At 35.7% G+C, this 19,939-nt stretch overlaps 1 protein-coding gene across 7 annotated transcripts in view; it reads left to right on the forward strand.

Moving 5' to 3' along the window:
- The window catches only part of BEND5 (BEN domain containing 5), a 1,448,520-nt gene that overhangs the window by 11,977 nt on the left and 1,416,604 nt on the right, over positions 1-19,939 (forward strand). The window contains exon 2 of one of the 7 annotated variants that reach the window (XM_049618591.1): positions 10,394-10,421. The exons of the other annotated variants lie outside the window; for them this stretch is intronic. The gene's annotated coding sequence lies outside the window, so the exon portion shown is untranslated. The remainder of the gene's footprint in view (positions 1-10,393; positions 10,422-19,939) is intronic. 7 annotated transcript variants of the gene reach the window in all.

Raw genomic sequence — 19,939 nt, forward strand, 5'->3', positions numbered from 1 at the left:
TAGTCCACAAAACAAGTCTCAACAAATTCAAAAAGATTGAAATCATACAGTGCATCTTTTCTGACCACAACACCGTGAATCTAGAAATCAATCACAAGAAAAAAGTCTGGAAAGAACACAAATACATGGAGGTTAAATAGCATGCTCCTAAACAATAAATTGGTCAACCAAGAAATCCAAGAAACAAAAAAATTCATGGAGACAAATGAAAATGAAAACACAGTACTCCAAAATCTTTGGAATGCAGCAAAAGTGGTTCTAAGGGAATTTAATAGCAATACAGTCCTACCCCAAGAAACAGGAAAAATCTCAAATAAACAACCTAACCTTACACATGAGCATCTAGAAGAAGACCAAACAAAACCCAAATCCAGCAGAAGGAATAAATGATATAGAAACTAAAAAACAGAACATCAATGAAACCAGAAACTGCTTTTTGAAAAGAACAAAATTGATAAGCCTTTAGCTGGACTCATCCCCCCTCCCTGAAAAATGAGGACTCAATAAACAAAACAGGAGGGGCGTCTGGGTGACTCAGTTGGTTAAGTGCTAGACTTTGGCACAGGTTGTGACCTTGCACTTAGTGAGTTTGAGTCCTGCATTGGGCTCTGTGTGGACAACTCAGAGCCTGGAGCCTGTTTCAGATTCTTTCTCCCTCTCACTCGGCCCCTCCCCAGCTCACTCTCTCTCTCTCAAAAATAAATAAAACATTAAATTAAAAAAATAAAACAGGAAATGAAAGAGAAATAACAACTGACACCACAGAAATACAGATTATAAAAGAATACTATGAAAAACTATATGCCAACAAGTTGGGCAACCTAGAAGAAATGGATAAAATCCCAGAAATGTATAACCTCCCAAAACTGAATCAGGAAGAAATAGAAAATTTGAACAGACTGATAACCAGCTATAAAATGGAATCAGTAATCAAAAAACTCCCAACAAACAGAAGTCCAGGACCAGTAGCCTTCACAGGCGAATTTTACCAAACATTTAAAGAGTTAATACCTATTCTTCTCAAACTATTCCGAGAAATACAAGAGGAGGGAAATCTTCCAAATTCATTCTGTGACGCCAGCATTACTCTGATACCAAAACCAGAAAAAGACAGTACAAAAAAAGAGAACTAGAGGCCAATATCTCTTATGAACATAGATGCAAAAATTCTGAACAAAATATTAGCAAATTGAATCCAACAATATATTAAAAACTCATTCACCATGATCAAGAGGCATTTATTCCTGGGATGCAAGGGTGTTTCATTATTCACAAATCAATCAATGTGATGATTGATCACATCAATAAGAGAAAGGATAAAAACCATATGATCATTTCAGTAGATGTAGAAAAAGCATTTGACAAAGTATAACATTCATTTATGATAAAAACCCTCAACAAAGTAGGTTTTGAGGGAATATAACTCAATATAATAAAGGCCTTATATGAAAAACTCAGTTAACATCATACTCGGGAAAATCGGAGAGCTTTCCTCCTAAGGTCAGGAACAAGACAAGGATATATACTCTCATCATTTTTATTCAACATAGTGCTGGAAGTCCCACACTCAGCAGTCAGACAAGAGAGAGAAATAAAAGTCATCCAAATTGTTAAGGAGGAAGTAAAACTTGCACTGTTTGCAGATGACATGATACTGTATATAGAAAACCCTAACGACTCCACCAAAAAACTATGAGAACTGACAAATAGATTCAATAAGGTCACAGGATAGAAAATCAATGTACAGAAATCTGTTGCATTCCTATACACTAAGCAGGAAGAGAAATTAAGAAAGAAATCCTGGGGCGCCTGGGTGGCTCAGTCGGTTGAGTGTCTGACTTCAGTTCAGGTCATGATCTCACCGCTCATGAGTTCAAACCCTGCGTGGGGCTCTGTGCTGACAGCTCAGCACCTGCAGTCTGCTTCAGATTCTCTGTTTCCCTCTCTCTCTGCCCCTCCCCTGCTCACGCTCTCTCCTTCAAGATAAATAAACATAAAAAAAAGAGAAAGAAATCCCTTTTACATTTGCACTAAAAATAATAAAATATTACGAGTAAACAAAAGAGGGGAAAGACCTATGCTCTGAAAAATATAGAACATTGATGAAAGAATTTGAAGATGACACAAATGGAAAGATATTCCATGCTCATGGATTAGAAGAACAAATATTGTTAAAATGTCTATACTACCCAAGGCAATTTATAGATTTAATGCAATCTCTATGAAAAGACTAACAGCATTATTCACAGAACTAGAACCAACAATCCAAAATTTGTGTGGAACCACATAAGACTCTGAATAGACAAAGCAGTCTTGAAAAAGGAAAACTGGATGTGTCACAGTCTCCAATATTAAGGTATAGTAGTACAAAGCTATAGTAATCAAAACAGTTGTGGTACTGGCACAAAAATAGATACATAGATCAATGGAGCAGAATAGAAAGCCCAGATATAAACCCATGATTATATCGTCAATTAATTTTTGACAGAGTGACAAGAATATGCAATGGGAAAAAGATAGTCTCTTCAACACATGCTGTTTGGAAAACTTGACAGCAACATGCAAAACAATGAATCTGGACCACTTTCTCACACCATACACAAAATAAACAATATGGATTAAAGTCATAAATGTGAGACATGAAACCATAGAAATCCTAGAAGAGAACACTAGCAGTACTTTCTCTGACATCAACCATAGCAACATCTTTCTAGATATGCCTCCTCAGGTAAGGGAAGCAAAAGCAAAAATAAATTATTGGGACTACATCAAAATAAAAAGCTTGTGAACAGCCACAAAACTAAAAGACAACTTACTGAATAGGGGAAGATATTTGCATTGTCATTTATATGTCATATCTAATAAAAGTTTAGTATCCAAAATACATAACTGATACAACTCAACACCAAAAAAACAAACAAAAAAGGGTAGATGTCATAAACACTTTTCCAAAGAAGATGTACAGATGGCCAACAGACATATATGAGAAGATGCTCAATATCACTCATCATCAGGGAATGCAAATGAAAACCACAGGGAGATAATCACCTCACACCTGTCAGAATGGCTAAAATAAAAAAAACAAGAAACAACAAGTGATGGCAAGGATGTGGAGATAAAGGAACCATTGTGCACTTTTGGTGGGAATGCAAACTGGTGTAGCTACTGTGGAAAACAGCATAGATTTTCCTTAAAAAATTAAAAACACAACTATCATATGATTCAGTAATTCCACTACTGGGTACTTACCCACGTAATAAAAAAAAAAAAAACAAACTAATTTGAAGAGCTATAGTGCCCTTGTGTTTATTGCAGTAAATTATTTATAATAGCCAAGGTATGGAAGCAGCAACCCAAGTGTCCATCAATAGATGAACACATAAAGAGTATGTGCAAAAAATATATATGTGTGTGTATATATGAATATATGTAATATTACTCAGCTATAAAAAAGAATGAAGTCTTGCTATTTACAACAACATGGATGGATCTAGAGGATATGTTGCTAAGTGAAATAAGTCAGTCTGGGAAAGACAAATATATGATTTCAATCATATTTGGTTTTATGAAACAAAACAGTTGAACAAGGAAAAAAAGAAAGCAAAAAACAGACTCTTAACAACACAGAAGAATTTGATGGTTACCAGAGGGGAGGTGGGTAGGGGGATGGGTGAAATAGGTGAAGGGGATTAAGAGTTCACTTACTGTGATGAGCACGGAGTAATGTATAGAGTTGTTGCTTTACTCTATTGTACACCTGAAACTAATATGACACAGGTATGTTATCTATACTGGAATTAAAATAAAAGAAAAAACCCTAAAACCTTGGAGGTGTCTGTGTCTTTATGCAACATATGTAGTAAATAGAGTATAGGTTTTGGAATTAACCAGATACTATTTAAAATTTTAACTCTACTCCCTAATTGTAATAGTGTTTCTTAGAGCCTCAGTTTTTTTCATCTTTAAAATGGTGATGCTAATCCTTTACTCATTAGAGTTGTGAGGGTATATGTAATAATACCTCTGATAGAGTAGAAATCCTTTTAACCTACTCGCTGGATTAATTGATGCTTTCCATTTTCATGAGATATGCAGCTTCATACATGTTTAAAGAGCCTTTCTCATCTACTGGGAAAGTGCAATGTATTGATGGTACATGAGTCCTGGTGTCATAAATACATTATGAAAAACTTAAAATATATATATTTTAATGATTATTTATTTATTTTGAGGGAGAGGCACAGAGCTTGAGCGGAGGAGGGACAGAGAGAGAGAAACACAGAATTGGAAGCAGGCTCCAGGCTCCGAGCTGTCAACACAGAGCCTGATGTGGGGCTCGAACCCACAGACCGTGAGATCATGACCTGAGCTGAAGTCAGATGCTCAACCGACTGAGCCATCCAGGCACCCCAAACTTAAAATGATTTTAATTAAAATTGGAAATATCTTTCAAAGTAGTAATACTCTAATTTTTCATCTTAATAATGTCATTATCAGTGTACTACCACAGGAATAGTAATGCTTATGAGAAATGCTGGTTTAATTTTTGCAGCTTGATAAAAATTGTTGTAAATGTTTTGAATTTTCTTTAAAATGTTTTTAAGTTTTTATTTATTTATTTTGAGGGAGAGAGAGCATGTGCGTGCGCACACACATGTAAGCTGGGACAGAGAGGGAGAGAGAGAATCCCAAGCAGGCTTACACTGTCAGCATGGAGCCCGACTCAGACAATTCTTTTCAGTGGGGTCTTTGTCTGGTTTTGGAATCAAGGTAATGCTGGCCTCATAGAATGAGTTTGGAACTTTTACTTCCATTTCTATTTTTTGGAACAGCTTCCAAAGAATAGGTATTAAGTCTTTTTTAAATGTTTGGTAGAATTCCCCTGGAAAGCCATCCAGCCCTGGACTCTTGTTTATTGGGAGATTTTTTGATTACTGATTCAATTTCTTTACTGGTTAGGGTCTGTTCAGATTTTGTATTTCTTCCTGTTTCAGTTTTGGTAGTTTATATGTTTCTAGGAATTTGTCCATTTCTTTCAGATTGCCCAATTTGTTGGCATATAATTGCTCATAATATTCTCTTATTATTGTTTTTATTTATGTAGTGTTTGTTGTGATCTCTTTCATTCATGATTTTATTTATTTAGGTCCTTTCCTTTTTCTTTTTCATCAACTGACTAGGCGTTTATCAATTTTGTTAATTCTTTCAAAGAACCAGCTTCTGGTTTCATTGACCCGTTCTGGTTTTTTGTTTTTTTTTTTTTTACTTCAATATCATTGATTTCTGCTCTAATCTTTATTATTTCCCTTCTTCTGATGGTTTTGGACTTTATTTGCTGTTCTTTTTTCCATCTCCTTTAGGTGTAAGGTTAGGTTGTGTATTTGAGACATTTCTTCCTTCTTTAGGAAGGCCTGGATTGCTATATACTTTCCTTTTATGACCACCTTTGCTGCATCCCAGAGGTTTTGGACTGTTCTGTTTTCATTTCCATTGGCTTCCATGTACTTTTTAATTTCCTCTTTGATTTCTTGATTAAACCATTTGTTCTTTAGTAGGGTTCTTTAATCTCCAAGTACTCTTGGTCTTTCCAAGTTTTTTCTTGAGGTTGATTTCAAGTTTTGTAGCATTATGACCTGAAAATATGCATGGTATGATATAGATCTTTTTGTACTCGTTGAAGGCTGATTTGTGACCCAGTATGTGAAACAAATTATGGAAAAAGCCCAAATGTCCGTCGACTGATATATGGATAAAGAAGATGTGGTGTATATGTGTGTGTATATATATGTATATGTATATATATATATACACACACAATATTACTTGGTGATCAAAAAGAATGAAATCTTGCCATTTGTAATAATGTGGATGGAACTAGAATGTATTATGCTAAGTGAAATAAATCCATCAGAGAAAGATAAATATCACATGATTTCACTCATATGTGGAATTTAAGAGACAAAACAGATGAACATTTCACTCATATGTGGAATTTAAGAGACAAAACAGGTGAACATAGGGGAAGAGAAGCAAAAATAAGATAAAAACAGAGAGGGAGGAAAGCCATAAGAGACTTTTACAGAGAACAACCTGAGGGTTGCTGGAAGTGTGTTGGTTGGGGACATGGGCTAAATGGGTGATGGGCATTAAGGAGGGCACTTGTTGGGATGAGCACTGGGTGTTATATGTAAGTGATGAATAACTAAATTCTACTCCTGAAACCATTATAACACTATATGTTACCAACTTGGATTTAAATAAAACTAAAAAAAAAAAAAAAAAAAAAAGAGTTGGACATGTAACCAACTGAGCCACCCAGGTGCCCCGTGAATTTTCTTATAAAAGACTTGAAAGGGCTCATCTAATTTTAGGTTTATCAGTATTATGGGGCCTTTGACTTAAAGATCAGCATCACCTGGGGCACCTGGTGGTTCAGTCCATTGAGCATACAACTCTTGATTGCAGCTCGGGTCATGATCCCAGGGTTATGAGATGAGCCCCACTTTGGGCTCCACACTGAGCATGAATCTTGCTTTGAATTCTCTCACTCTTACTCTGCCCCTCTTACCTGCTTGCACTCTTTCTATCTCTTTCTAAAATAAAAATTAAAAAAAAAAAAAGATCAGCATCACTCATTTTATGGAACTGGATGAAGAATAAAATGATTAAATAAAGGAGTTGGATAATTTTTATTCTTTTCCCTGAGGAGCCTACATCTTTTATTTCAATTTAATATAAATTATATGTAGGCAAAGATTCAACTTTATGAAAGCAACTTTTCCATATATTCTGAGGAGGGAATTATGATATTTTTATTAATTCCTAGAAGTTGATTTAATAAGGTCCTAAGAGAGAGGAATTTTCTTTCCTTTGTATCAGCATTTACTAGAGTTGGGACTAGTTTTAAGTTGTGTCGTACTGATCATATCTTTTTTTTTACCATGAGGAGATTTTTACATTGTGAGTAGATTAGTATTAGTATTTTTTAATTTATTGAATTTCTTCAATTAAGGAACTCCATAGATAATTGAAATATTTTATATATTTTTAATTGAAATCTGGTATGAAAGTGGTATATTTTAAGACAATGGGTGCTGTAACTAATTAGTGAACTAGATTATCCTAGGGGTCAAATTGTTTTTGGTGGGGGAGTGGAGGGAGAAACTTTGCTTTGTCATTTGTGTATCTTTACATTCCAAGTTGTTTGAAATTGGCAAAAAGCTGTCTTCAATAAAGTTTATATCTAAGTGCAGTGTCACCCTGATGAAAATGAAGTAAGTAAAATTTTCTTCAGATACCTAATTTTAATGCCATTTCTCATTTAGGTTATCAAAAGTTGCCGACCACCCTTGAAAACATACTACACAGTTAAAACTAAGAAAGAATTTTCTTGTTATTACAGTAACAAAAGAATATTTATCCTTTTCCTGTCTGTTCAGAGAAATACATTCTTTGAAAGTTTAGCATTCAGTCAAACTAATTTTCAAAAACAGGGTTAAATATTGTCAGGGGAATAGATGAATTCCTTTTGTTTCTGTCCTAGCAAGCTAAATGTTCTTATATTGCTGATTATAATTTTTTCAAGCTTTTTAATCTTTTTATGTTCTAATCCATTCTCTTTTTTAAAAAAATTTAAGTTTATTTATTTTTGAGAGAGGGAGAAAGGGAAGGTGAGGGAGAGAGAGAAAGAGAGAGAGAGAGAGAGAGCAAGCACACAGGAGGGGCAGAGAGAGAGGGAGAGAGAGAATTCCATGGGGCTCAAACTCATGAACTACGAGATCATGACCTGAGACCAAGAGTTGGATGCTCAACCGACTGAGCCACCCAGGTGCCCCCATTCTGTTTTTAAAGAAATAGTAAAATCTGTAAACTTTTCATCTTTAGCTTTTCTGATTTTCCTGCTCAGTCTCTGCCTATCCCTGGCTTGTTCCAGTTAAGTAGAAGAGATTTTCCTACTGAATAAATCCTAGATCTTTGGATCCTCCCTTTATTCCATTTTTAAAAAAAATTTTTTTTAACGTTTATTTATTTTTGAGACAGGGAGAGACAGAGCATGAACGGGGGAGGGGCAGAGAGAGAGGGAGACACAGAATTGGAAGCAGGCTCCAGGCTCTGAGCCATCAGCCCAGAGCCCGACGCGGGGCTCGAACTCACGGACCGCGAGATCGTGACCTGAGCCGAAGTTGGCCGCCCAACCGACTGAGCCACCCAGGCGCCCCTATTCCATTTTTTAAAAAATCATTCTCTCTCTTTTTTTGTAATGAGCTGTCTGGCAGGGCAATAGAAGTCTCTTTTTAGGTATTTCGGGTGAAATGGATGTGCTGCATACTATTGCCTACTACTCTGACTGTTGTGAATATTCAGTCCTAAAAAGAAATGGGCTAAGAAATATAATAAAATTCTTATGTGTATAGGATTCCTAAAAATCAAAGTTGACTTGAATACTGCAAAGTTGTAAAAATGATAAATCAGGGCTTAAAATCCATTTTCTGTTGGGGAAAACTGCTTCTGATGAAAAGTAAAAATAATCCTTGGATACTTCAGAGAATCTCCACATTTCTTTTTTTTAATTTTAAAAATTTTTAATGTTTATTTTTGAGAGAGAGCGGCAGAGTGTGAGCAGGGGGAGGGACAGAGACAGGGAGACACAGAATTTGAAACAGACTCCAGGCTCTGAGCTGTCAGCACAGAGCTCAGTGTGAAGCTGGAACTCACAAATTGTGAGATCATGACCTGAAGTTGGACGCTTAACCAACTGAGCCACCCAGTCCCCCCTAGAATTTCCACATTTCTTAATTCTGAAGCTGTCTTTCTCTCTACTTCGCAAGTTTTAATTATTAATTTTTGAAAAAGTGCAAATAGTTATGTGGAATTTAAATAAACATAATTATTTCACATTTTTAAAGTTATATATAGCTTTACTTGAACCATACTTACTACATTATTACTTATAGTCAGGGTTTTTGTGTATATCTTTCCTGCTTTCCTAATTTTGTACATTTTCCTTTACAAGACTATAAGCAAATTTATTTCAGGCACAAAAGACTTTCATGAGTGGAATGTCTGGATTTGTGAGCTTAAGTTCCTAAATTCCTCCACAGTGACTTTCTTGGGTCTTGGAGTTATAACTTTAATTATTATTTTTAATTATAATAAGGTTCTAAAATTTAAATTTGGCTTTTATACCAAAAGAAGGAGCATAAGAAATTTGAGGCTCTTACCTTACCTATAATGGAACTCTATTAACTAAAAGGTGTTAGCATTTAAAGTGAAAGGCCTCTGGTGGTCTTTTCTGTCTCTTACACACCAGTCCTCCATAGTTAATTTCTCAGTGGACAATCTCTATGGGCATGTGTCAGAACTAGGACAGACTTAAGGGCTCACATAAATGTGAGGAAACCAGTACAGTTCTTAGATTGACTTAGGAGTATTAGTATCTTTTCATAGATTGGACATTTATTTTTGGTTCATTTGACTCATCTACTCAAACTGAAGCTCGTGATGATTCTTTCAAATAAATTTACCAGAGACTTGTTTAGTGGAGCCTTTTTTTGGGATGAGAGAGAGGAATAAATGACAACTACTCACAATTTACCTTCAATAATTTATTTACACAACAGGAACATCAAAGATGGCAATGAATTACATGAAGTCTTCTCTCATTTTAATGGCTATGAACAAAATACATTCTTACTGTCAGGACAGAGCTGGAATATATCTCCCTTCATTTCATTATACCATAATTAAGTTTTGTTTAGACCAGTAGTTGCAAACTTGGCAGTACATGGGATGGATCAAGCTATTAGATATATTTTGTTGGGATCATGAGGCATATGAGCAAGGAATTAATTAGATTCAATTGGTTGTTAATTGTTTAACAATAGGGAGATTTCAGGGCTCCTGGGTTGCTCAGTCAGTTGAGTGACGGATTCTTGATTTCAGCTTGGATCATGCTCTCATGGTTCATGGGTTTGACAGTGTGGAGCCTGCTTGAGATTCTCTCTCTCTGTCTCCCTCTCTCTGCCCCTCCTGTGTGCTCTCCCTCTTGCAAAATAAACTTAAAAAAAATCTGCCCTTTACTATTAAAAAATGTGGAAGTTTGATATAAAAGTATGAATTTCTGGCTTCTCTTAAAAATTCAGGAGAGTTGGCAAAACTGGGCCTATATTGATGTATGTTCACTGTTAGCTGGAGCTGAGTAGCTGGTGCCACCCTTAGAAGGGGGCAAAGGCTTTCTGGTATTACATGGTCCCCATTGCTCACTATTTTCTCCTTATTCTCTGTCTACTTCACTCATTTGGCATTATCTGCATAGTTCATAAATTTTGTAACCCCCACTTTAGATCATCTTTGTGAATGTGTTTATATTTATGTATTTTTTTCTTTCTGATAGGCTAAGTTGAAAAAACCCACCAAGAGAGGTAAGTTTATGTTCTCCCACCTTCTATCCTCATAGAGGATAGTCTTCTAGACTAGCAGGGTTTTACTTGGTCACAAAATCTTACAGGGTCAGCATATCTGTAATGCTACTACTTAGATAGTTTTCCTGTATCATTAGGTAATTTGAATTATGTGGCTGGTTCTTAACTCCATTTAAAATAACCTTTGTAGGGGCACCTGGGTGGCTCAGTCGGTTGAGCGTCCGACTTCGGCTCAGGTCATGATCTCGCAGTCTGTGAGTTGGAGCCCCGCGTTGGGCTCTGTGCTGACAGCTCAGAGCCTGGAGCCTGCTTTGGATTCTGTGTCTCCCTCTCTCTCTGCCCCTCTCTGTGTCTCAGCAATAAATAAACATAACAATTAAAAAATAAATAGGGGCACCCGAGTGGCTCAGTCAGTTAAGCAGCCAACTCTTGGTTTCGGCTGGGGTCATGGTCTCCCGGATTCATGGGTTCGAGCCCCGCATCGGGCTCTGCGCTACCAGTGCGGAGCCTGCTTGGGATTCTCTCTCTCTCCCTCTCTCTCTCTGCCCCTCCCCCACTCTTACTGTCTCTGTCTCTCTGAAAATAAATGAATAAACTTTAAAAAAAATTAAAAAAAAAACAACAAAATTAAAAAAAAAAAAAAAAGGGGCGCCTGGGTGGCTCAGTCGGTTAAGCGTCCGACTTCAGCTCGGGTCACGATCTCGCGGTCCGTGAGTTCGAGCCCCGCGTCGGGCTCTGGGCTGATGGCTCGGAGCCTGGAGCCTGCTTCCGATTCTGTGTCTCCCTCTCTCTCTGCCCCTCCCCTGTTCATGCTCTATCTCCCTCTGTCTCAAAAATAAATAAAGCATTAAAAAAAAATTAAAAAAATAAAATAACCTTGTATTATGGAAAATTTCAAACCCATACAGAAGTAGAAAGGATAATATAATTAATATAAGAACACTCATCTTCCAACTTTAACAATTATCAATCATGCTCATCTTTCCTGCTCTCTTTCTTACCCAGGACTATTTTGAAGTACAGCACAGATATATAATTTAATCTACAAGTATTTCAATATATATCTCTAAAAGACATGTAATCTTTACACATTTAAGCAAATTTGAGTATAGCTGATACACAATGTTAAATTAGTTTCAGGACACATTCTTTCTAAATATAAACTACATAACACATATGTAATTGTGCCAATGTGATGTGATATATACATCCCAGATAATAATAATTCCTTAATATCAACCATCCACTAATTTGTTAAAATATTTATTTTGAGAGAGAGAGAGAGAGAAAGAGAAAGAGAGAGACCATGAGCTGGGGAGGGGCAGAGAGACAGAGGGAGAGAGAGAATCCCAAGCAGGCCCGGTGCTGTCTGGACAGAGTCCAACACAGAGCTCGATCCCATAAACCATGAGATCATGATATGAGCCTATTTCATTTATGGGTTTCCCTCTCCCATGTCTGTCTGTCTGTCTCTCTTTTTTCTTGTATTATTTTGTTTGAAGAAAGTAGATTATTTTCCTGGATTTTGCTGATTGCTTTCCTATGTTGTACTTCAACATCCTTTTGTCCTCTATATTTCTGGTAAATGACTGATTATATGTAGAAGCCTGATTATATTTGGGCTCCTTTTTTTTTTTTTAAGACTATTCCAAAAGTGGTTTTATGTGTCCCTATTAGGAGGCACATAATGTTTGATTGTCTGTTTTTATGATGGGGAAAGAAATTATGCATGGTTCAGATTTAAATAATAATAATTCAAAACAAGAATAGAATTGCCAAAAAGTGGTACAGCTGAACTCTAGGAGTTTAGAGGAGGAAAAAATAACTTAGGATTAAACTGATCTGGGAAAATTTCATGGAAATAGTGGTACTTACGATAGATCTTGAAGAATGAGAATGATTATGGTAAAAGGATATGACATATTAGCCAATTTAGGCTAAGTTATACAGTGATAATAAATGACTCAAAAATCCCAGGGATTTACAACAAAGATTTTTTTCTTTTCTTTTTTTATTGAAGTATTGTTGATACACAATGTTACATTGGTTTCAGGTGTACAACTTAGTGACTGGTAACTAGCTGGTAACTGTCAACATATAACACTATTACAATACCATTAACTATATTCCCTGTGCAATATCTTTTATCCCTGTGACTTATTCATTCCATAACTGGAAGTCTGTACCTCTCACTCCCCTTCACTCATTTTTCCCACATTCCCCTGTATCCTTCAGTTTTTTTCTCCGTATTTCTGAGTTTGTTTCTGCTTTTCTTTGTTTATTTTGTTTTTTTTTAGGTTTCATACATAAGTGAAATCATAAGAAATTTACCTTTCTCTGTCTGACTTATTTAACTTAACATTATACCCTCTAGGTCCACCCGTGTTGCACATTGCAAGATCTCATTCAACAAAGGTTTATTTCTTGCTTCCAGTATTTGTCCACTGTGGGTCAGCTATAGTTTTGTTCCATATCTTTATGTCAGGAACCAAGCTGATAGAGTGGGTTCTGTGTGGGATGTTTATGATTTCTTGCAAGAGGAAAAGAGATTGTACTAGAAACAAGCAATTGTTCTTATTAAAGCTTTTGCTTGAGAAATGGCACATGTCACTTTTGCTCACATTTCTGTTCCAGTCTTATAGCAAGCTTGATATTTATAGAGTGGGCTGTATAATTCTGTCATTGGGCAGCAGAACAAACATTTTCAAGAATACTATACTCTGTGACAGGAGAGATTATCTGGGTGGAAAGGGAAAGGGTATTCTTGGTAGGAGGAGGCAAATATACATACAGTATAGTAGACCTGTAGTAGGCAAATATACAAACAGTAAGTAGACCTGTTTTTTTAGGAGTAGAATACATATAGGTACAAGGTAGATTAAGTGTGGGTAGAAGAGTAGAGACTACCAAAACAAAAGAGGGAAGGTACAGTAGATTTTAAATTCCACACTCATATTCAGCCAACCTCATCTTCCATTGAAGGCTAGACATTAGAATGGAAAGCTGTAGTTCAGTGATCCATATATGTAATTTTGACTTTGCTAGTAGCTACATTAAAATAAAAAAGGTGAAATTAATTTTAATGTATTTTTTTAACTTCATGTGTCCCACACAATATTCTGTTACATTTACCATTGTATTCCTAGCACTCAATGAAGAACTGACAAGGATTTCTATAGCAGTTTATTATCTTCGAGAAGAGGATTTTTGGTCTCATGAGTTTGCCTCCCAAAGAGAATGCATTTTTGAATAAGGATGTAATAGTAATAATCTGTAAGCAAACATGGAGCTGAGAATACTTTTCCTCCTCTTGTCCTAGAGTTTCCAAGGTTAGAAAAAATGAGCAGCTTCTTCTCAAGAGTAATAGTGCTATCTGAGGAGAGCCAGATTTTAGAGTAAGGAGGTAGTGGGAACATTTAATGGAGAGTATAAGAGCATTGGAGAGTTCTTGTAAGAGGTGCACTCCTAGAGATTATATTAGTGTTAGAAGGTAGGGTGACATGGGAAGCTAGCGGGGTGGCAGAATGATTAGAGGGGTGTAAGAAAGGGAGGAGATGAGACAATGGAGGATTTGTATCAAAGTTTCTCTCAGAGGAAACTTATAAGGGAATCATAAAGGATCACAGGGATGAAGGAGATTGGGCAGAAGGAACTTGGATGGAGTGAACTGTTCTGGGTTTCCAAATCGAGGGAAAATAGTTTAAGTGCTATTGGGAGCTAGTATGCTGGGTAAGAAGAGGCTTCTGGACAGACTGGCTTTTTTGTGGCCATTGCCCCAGATGGATAAAGGAATTAGATGAGATCTGGAGAGAGAGAGAGAGAGAGAGAGAGAGAGAGAGAGAGAGAGACTCAGAGCCCGATGTGGGGCTCGAATCCATGAACTGCAAGATCATGACCTGAGCTGAAATCAAGAGTTGGACACTTAACTGACTGAGACACCGGTCACCCCTAAAACTTGAGGATTTAAATGAGAAGGACCCAAAACAGGTTGTGACCATGGACATGTTTCACAGTAAGGGTCTGTAGTTCTGATGACTGGATGTGATGAAGGAATAGAAGTTGCTTTATCAATATTTATGAATGCTCAGTATTTATTAAGCACCTTATATACATTATATTTAAACCTTATAATATCCTACAAGGTAAGTGAGATGAACTTCTATTTTTATAGACATGGAAGCTTAAGTTCAGAAACTGGTTTAATAACTTGACTTAAGCTCATGCAACTACTAAGAAGTAAAAACAGGACTATCCCAAATCCAGTTGACTCCCAAATCCTTTGCTGTTCCTTCTATATGCTGTCTTTCCAGAGAGGCGTGAAAAAGGGATCAAAAGAGGCTTGAGCTGTTTTTCTTTTTTTAAATATTTATTTATGTGAGAGGGAAAGAGAGAGAATTAGCAGGGTACAGGCAGAGAGAGAGAGAGGGAGAGAGAATCCCAAGCAGTCTGTGTGCTAACAGCACAGATGCAGGGCTCCATCCCAGGAACCATGAAATCATGACCTGAGCCGAAATCAAGAGTTGGATGCTTAACCTACTGAACCACCCAGGTACCCCAAGGCTTGAGCTTTTAAACTTGGTGGTTCATTGATAGAAATGGTAGGAAATTAGTTTTGTTGTGGAAAGGATAGGTTTATTTTAGGCATGTTGAATTTGAGGTAATAATGGGATATGCATGTGGACATGATGAGGATGCAGTTAGAAATTTAAGATTTGACTCTTGAGAGAGCCAGGAGAGGAGATAAAACCAATGAAAATGTATGTGGTTGAATGTAAGTATGGATATATGTTGTGTAAAGAGTAAGCTGGATATAAAAATGAATTATTTAAACATTTTGAAAAATTGGGGTATATAAAATTTCTGATTATTATAAAGATTACAATATGTTCATTTTTGGAATAGATTGTATGTCATATGTATAGACATACGAAAAATTATTTTATAGATATATTGAAAGCAATAACATATATATACAATTTTATACATATGTATTTTTTAACATATACTAAGACTAATGTCCTGCAAGGGAAATTCACATTATATTGGTCCTAATAACATTGCATGAGTGGTCTTTGGACTCAAAACATTAATAATTGATGATTTTAATATACTAAATAATACTGTCTTATAAATGAAAGGTTATTATATGTAAATATTACAGTCATATAATAGTCTAGATTCGGTAGTATACTAAATCTCCCTGGCTGCTTTGGGAGTTTTCACTTGCAGATTTTTAAACAAACGTTTATTGAGAGCCTGCTTTGTGCTAAACATTTTTCACATGTGTTATTTCATTTAGTTTTCAAATGACCCTGTTAGATTTGAGATTTTTTTAATAGTGAAGAGGCTATAACATTAATATATGCCAGTGATAGTATTACCATTTTTATAGCACTTTAGAACTTACACAGCAATTTCATATGCATAATTCATATTAGTACAAGAATCATTGTCTTAAACACGTGCTGTATGTTACAGAATTCTGCGATTTATTTAATACTTCTGGACCTACTGTGAGGAAGGTATTATTATCATCATATTTGCAGTGAGGTGTGTGAGACTCAAGTTAAAAAGCTTGGCCAAGGTTGCATGCTTAATAAGTGACAGATCACAAATGATTTTAAGTGCATTACAGTTTAAGCCATTACAGTTAGTACCACTATCAGCCTAGGGTTTACAAAAAGTTGTATGCAATAACTAAAAGAAAATAAAATGTGAAAGGCAAATATCACGCTCACGTTGGTATTGCATTTCTTTTTAGTGCTTAGTGCCATTATAGAAATCCTACCAATATTTGATATCTATTTTTTACTTTGGATTATTTTACAAAACTTTTAAAATACAGTTATGTCTAGAGGCAGGAGAGTTAACAGATGATCCCTAACTGTCTCCCCAACTCCTCACTCCTTAAGTATATCATGCAGTTATTCTTTTAGGAAAGAAATAAGGAATTACATAATTGAAAGCATATGCGCTAGGAAAGAATTAAAACTTGCCTTGGTTTTTCAGATGCTGTCTTGTATTTTTTTGTTATTCAACTACTGTAAGATCTTTGGTTTCTGTGAGGAGATAATACTGTGAAGAGATAATACTTTGGAAATTTCTGAAGCATTTCAGTATGATAGAACTGGTTGGAATGACATTTTATATTTGAACTTATTTTTAAAGAGCAGAGAGGTAGACATATAGATTGTTTTTTTTTTAAATAAAGGTTCTAGTTTTTTAAGGATGTAGTGGCAAATCTTTTTTTTTTTAATGTTTTATTTATTTTTGAGAGAGAAAGAGAGACAGAGCGTGAACAGGGGGAAGGGGCAAAGAGAGAGGAAGACACAGAATCCAAAGCAGGCTCCAGGCTCTTAAGCTGTCAGCACAGAGCTGGACACGGGTCTCAAACCACAAGCCATGCTATCATGACCTGAGCTGAAGTCACCCAGGGGCCCTTAGCTTGTTGGATTTTTTTTTTAAAGAAATATGTCATGATTTAAAACAAAGAAGAATTCTGATATTGCTTTAAATGGTCTACGTACTTAGAGGCAGTTCATTGATGTCACATTTAGATGTGTTTGAGCAAGTACTGAAGTTGATCTGTCCTTTCTTTTGTATGTTGTGAGGAAAAGAAACAAGCTGTTTACTTAGAAGACATAAAAGTACCAACTAAGTCTGTACTACAGACAGTATTAATTACCAGTACAGGCCTAGGTTACTCTGTGAAAGCTACTTACATGTGTAACGTGTCCCTCCTTGACTTGGCTCCTTGTTGTTCCTGACTGTCCAGACCTTGCCTCATTAGGGATAGCCCATCAAAGCCTCTTTTCCCTGGGCAGGGCATAAAGCTGCAGATCTCCCAAAGATCAACCTTCTTTACATTTAAAATGCATGTGTCTCATCTCCTCTTTCCTCACAGCTCTGTCTTGTGCTCTTTTATGAGAAGTTAATCCATTATTTTATGTTGATGCACATTCATCTATTATCCTTTCAGCCTACTTGGGAACTGAGGCAGTATTTATATTAGACTTAGCTGAGGATTTGAGTGGTAGCACAGTAAAGCTGTGTGATCTTGGACATGCATGGTAACTTCTGAGTCTCATTTTCTCTTATGATACATAATGAGTGCAGGTTTATTTCTGGGGTTAATTTTGTATTGTTATACAGAAGTAAGGTATTATCAGTAAGGCATTTTTGCAGTGTTATCTAGATAGTACTCAGGAACTTCCTCTAATGGGAATTTCACATGCTGTGACTTGCTGGAGAAAGAAACATTTTTGAGTACATATCACAAAATATAGTCTGGTATTAATATGTAATTCTTTTGCAGTTACTACTTCTAGTACTTTCAAGAAACTAGGATGGAGTTTAGAGAGAATTGGGATTGGAAAGATTTTCATAGCTGTAGAACCAAAGGTTTTTCCAGATGTTTCTTAGGTTGTTCTGGTTATGTGTGATGATCCCACATGTATTTGATTTAGAAATACTTATGTTAATAGTGAAACCAGTCTGAGGAAGCAGGACCATTATGAACAGAAATCTGATTAGATCAGTAAAGCAAAGACTTGGATCCTTCTTTCTTTTGCTTCATACAGGCTGGCCTTTTCTTTTTGAGAAATTAACTTCAGGGATGTAATGTACATCATGATGTGTATAGTTAATAATGCCATATTGTATATTTGAAAGTTTCTAAGAGAGTGCATCTTAAAATTCTCATCACAAAAAGAAAATGTGTAACTGTGTGGTGATGGATATTAACTAAACATGTAATCATTTTGCAATATAGACATAGATCATTATGTTGTATACCTAAAATGAATACAATGTTATGTGTCAAGTATATCTCAATTAAAACCATCAAAAATTAAAAAATAAAGTCAATATATTTTTATTTTTCCAGAAATACTCCATATCATTGAGGGGAAAGGTTTTATTCTGGTGAGGACGTGTCTCTATTGTAGGTCTGCAAAGCCCTGGAAAATATAGGGAAAATAAAATTCTTGAATGGGAAATCAACTAAATGACCTTTCAGTTCTCTTATTTCCTCCTTCTCTCCTGAGGAATATATTCAAACTGCCTGTTGGTACTCTTAGATAGTATGCTTAGATAAAAGGCCACATAAATACTTGATTTAAAATGCATCTTTGGTTCAAGAATTATTAGAGAATTTAGAGAATAAATTCAAGCTATTTTTATTTATCTATAGGTTTTGTAGTTCTAGACTGCTTAAAAGAAGCTTCATACTATCCAAAGGTAGATATATTTTCGTATTTTCTCTTAATATATTTATAAAATTGAAATTGTTTTAAGCAAGCTAAATATGTATATAGCAAAGGACTTTATGTCTTGCCTTTGAGTCTTGGTATATACTTCTTTTTTTGTCTTAAATAAATGGTAAAAATTACTTTCCTGTAATTTTGATAAATGATCAAAGACCAAGTATAGCTCAGATTTACTATTAAAAAGAAAAAAGAAGTTAATTATTTTGGTTATATTTATACATATATTTTCAGTTATTTGTGTTATTAAGAGGATTTGTGTGGTTCATTTAGACTTGAGTTCAAATTCTGGCTATTAACCCACAATTATTTTAAGAATTAATTGAGTTAGTATTTGTAAGGCACTTAGTATGGTGTTAAGCACATAGTAAACATACAAGTATTTGTTAAGCAAATTTAAAAAGTTACATCATAAGAAATCAGATGACCTTCAAGTTCATAGTATTTGAACAAAGTATGAGTTCAGTGGGCATTTTTGGATTTGTGGTCACTTTACACATATACGTCCTTGGCAAATTTTAGATGGATGACACCAGACACAAAAATGCTCACCATTTTTTATTGTTACGCTGCTATTTTACATAGCTTCTCATATTTTCTAGGAGCACTGAAAAATGTATTTGATTTGTTTCTGAATACTGATAATAGATCATTTGAATCTCATTTCTTTAAAGATATGTCAGCTCGGCCACTTAGTTGTTAAAAACTGCTGAATTGGTTTGCCTTTAGGAAGAACTATTTTAAATTTTTTTTTTTTTTAAACGTTTATTTATTTTTGAGACAGAGAGAGACAGAGCATGAACGGGGGAGGGTCACAGAGAGAGGGAGACACAGAATCTGAAACAGGCTCCAGGCTCTGAGCAGTCAGCACAGAGCCCGACGCGGGGCTCGAACCCACAAGCTGTGAGATCATGACCTGAGCCGAAGTCGGACGCCCAACCGACTGCGCCACCCAGGCGCCCCAGGAAGAACTATTTTAGACAGTTCAGCTCTTGTTGTCCTAGTGATAATGTAAAGTGTTAACACTGTACCAAAGCTCCTTGGCTCAAAGCCCTGTTTTTTAGAAAGTGAAATAAATAATTTCAAAACTCTTATGATTGAGACTATTTTTCTGCCTCTTTTTGACATTTGTGGATAGAGTTACTCTAATGATTTGGCATAGAGTATAAACAAAGCATTTTATTTAAAAATTTTTTCAAACCATTTTAAAGTACTAAATACATTTGGCAGTCATGCTAGTATATGCCGATGAGT

This window comes from Panthera uncia (assembly GCF_023721935.1).
Source record: "Panthera uncia isolate 11264 chromosome C1 unlocalized genomic scaffold, Puncia_PCG_1.0 HiC_scaffold_4, whole genome shotgun sequence".
NCBI lineage: Eukaryota > Metazoa > Chordata > Mammalia > Carnivora > Felidae > Panthera > Panthera uncia.